The sequence below is a fragment of the Penaeus chinensis genome, chromosome 9 (genome assembly GCF_019202785.1).
Source record: "Penaeus chinensis breed Huanghai No. 1 chromosome 9, ASM1920278v2, whole genome shotgun sequence".
NCBI classification, from domain to species: Eukaryota; Metazoa; Arthropoda; class Malacostraca; order Decapoda; family Penaeidae; genus Penaeus; species Penaeus chinensis.
Window position 1 is genome coordinate 17132217 of NC_061827.1, and position 2500 is coordinate 17134716.

At 41.8% G+C, this 2500-nt stretch overlaps 1 protein-coding gene across 1 annotated transcript in view; it reads right to left on the minus strand.

Annotated features, from left to right (window-relative positions):
* Positions 1 to 2500, minus strand: part of LOC125029060 (multifunctional procollagen lysine hydroxylase and glycosyltransferase LH3-like) — a 90592-nt gene that overhangs the window by 4059 nt on the left and 84033 nt on the right. The window lies entirely within an intron of this gene.

The following is a 2500-nucleotide window of genomic DNA, read 5'->3' on the forward strand; positions in this document are numbered from 1 at the left end:
GTGAGCTATTCTAGGAGTTATTCTAGGAGCTTTTTTAATAATAAAAGAGCTATTTAAAGGTATAATTTGGGCAAGAAATCGTGGGAGTGTGGCCCTTAGGAGGCAAGTCAGACCTTAAGGGGGGGGGGGACAATCAGTGTCATGGGGGGGGGGCAGTTGCACGCCCCAGCCCCCCTAAATGACGCCCCTGGCTATTTGTATGGCAGAGATAAAATGCAAAACCATTTAATTATTTCCTAAAGACATGTGGATATCATAAAAAAAAAAAAAAAAAAATTCCTATGACAATCAAAGAAAATGTAATTTGATGACACGCAACGAGCATATACTATGATAAATTTAGAAAAAATAACTGGGAGAGCATCCTGTTAGTGTTGCTCTGAAGCTAGTTAAGTATCCAAGAAAAAAAAAAAAAAAAAGTAAATTAAGAAGGAAATATCTTTCTTAATTAAAAGATAATAATGATAACAGAAAAATCAACGCCTTCGACATCCGAGTGTGTGTGTGTGTGTGTGTGTGTGTGTGTGTGTGTGTGTGTGTGTGTGTGTGTGTGTGTGTGTGTGTGTGTGTGTGTGTGAATATGTTTCTCTCTCTCTCTCTCTCTCTCTCTCTCTCTCTCTCTCTCTCTCTCTCTCTCTCTCTCTCTCTCTCTCTCTCTCTCTCTCTCTCTCTCTCCCTCTAATTTTTTTTTTTTAGCGAGAACAGTTTTACACGTTTCACATAACAGAACGGTTACCCTTGAAACAGAAATGTGATCGTTCTTTTGTACACACAAATATTGTGAGAAACAAGATTGGAAATACTTTTTTCTCTCTCTCTTTTTCTGTCCAGGGATTTAGTACATGTTGTAAATAAACAGGCTTACACAAAAGGTTCGGTATTTCTGATGTACCGAATTCTAATGTCCGGAATTCTGATGTTCGTAATTTCGATGTCCGGTATTCTGAAGTCGGAAATTCTGATGTCTGGAATAATGATGTCCGTAATTTTGATATCGTAAATTCTGATTTTGGGAATTCTAATATTTGGTAATGCTGATGTCCGCAATTATGAAGCGAAATATATACTCCAGTGCACATATTAATATTGCGGCACAAAAGCTGCTGTGCCCATTACCATATCCCGTTATTCATGAACATAAACATTTATGAACATTTATCACAAATAATGTTTAAATACGGCAGTAATTACGAAGGAACACTAACACAGACATACAACATCAACGCTAAAGCAAATGCACTTTTTGTCTGCTTTCATTATCATATTCCAGTTTATTTGTTTACTTTGCTTGCATTTGCACATATACTTCGTTTCAACATTCCATCCCAGGTTTAATAACACGATAAGGATTCTAGCATATATCCAGCATCCCTTTTTGTGCGCTCGCCCGTGCGTCTCTCTTTTGTGACCTTGTTTCTCTTTCCCCTTTCATGTCTGCCTGCCTGCCTGTCTGGCTGGCTGGCTGCCTGCGTGCCTGCCTGCCTGCCTGCCTGCCTGCCTGCCTGCCTGCCTGCCTGCCTGCCTGCCTGCCTGCCTGCCTGCCTGCCTGCCTGCCTGCCTGCCTGCCTGCCTGACTGCCTGTCTGGCTGCTGGCACCTATGTAATCATTTGTGGGAAGTGTATCCCACTTGCTGGCCCCAATGTAATAATGTGGGGAAATTATCAACACTAGACAGGAACACTATAATGTTGTGGTGAGTTCGCGTTCTTCTTTGATGATACTGCTTTGATTCTTAAGAGTGTTTTAGTTAAAGTCGTCGTGTAGTTATACTTTAATACTGCGGGAGTTTGGTAGCTGGACTACAGAGGACTGGCAAGGCAGAGGCGCCCAGGGAGGAGCAGGAGTCTTGCCATGCCCGCAAGGGCGAGCGGTCTGTGTCGACTGCCCAGAAATTTCTATGAACAAACTTCCTTTTGGAACATTTCGTAAAGGAAAACATGAAAGAACAATGAATGAACACGAAAGGAGATACATTTGGTCCCATGATAGTTTCGAAGTGAAGAAACAAGGGTACCTTATACGGTTGTATGTGAGAAAAGTTATGATGTTAACATGCCTAAACATAAAGCCATTTGAATATCAATAATAATAGCAATTACATACGTACTGATTCAGAATAAGTATTTTCTAACGAACATTTTGAGTGTAAACAAGACATAATTATACAGAATAGCAGCATGGGGATTGCCTGCTAGCAATAAGGGTTAGTTTAGCGTATTTTAAGATCTCTTCGTCATTGTCACGGCTGCAGACCTGTTGAAGTCGGCTGAGGACAGAGGAGTTACTGTAAGATAAGAAACACATGGCTTTTCTGTTATGTGAGGCGAGAGAGATCACGAAAACAGGCCACTATACCTCTCCTTTGCCAGTCCCATCCATCTCTCTCTCCTCTCCTCTCTCCACGCCGTACTCTTTCCTCTTTTCTCCCCTCTCTCCTTCTCTCCTTTCTCCCCTCTCCTCGCCCTCTCTCCTTTTCTCCCCCTCCTTAGCCACTCTCAT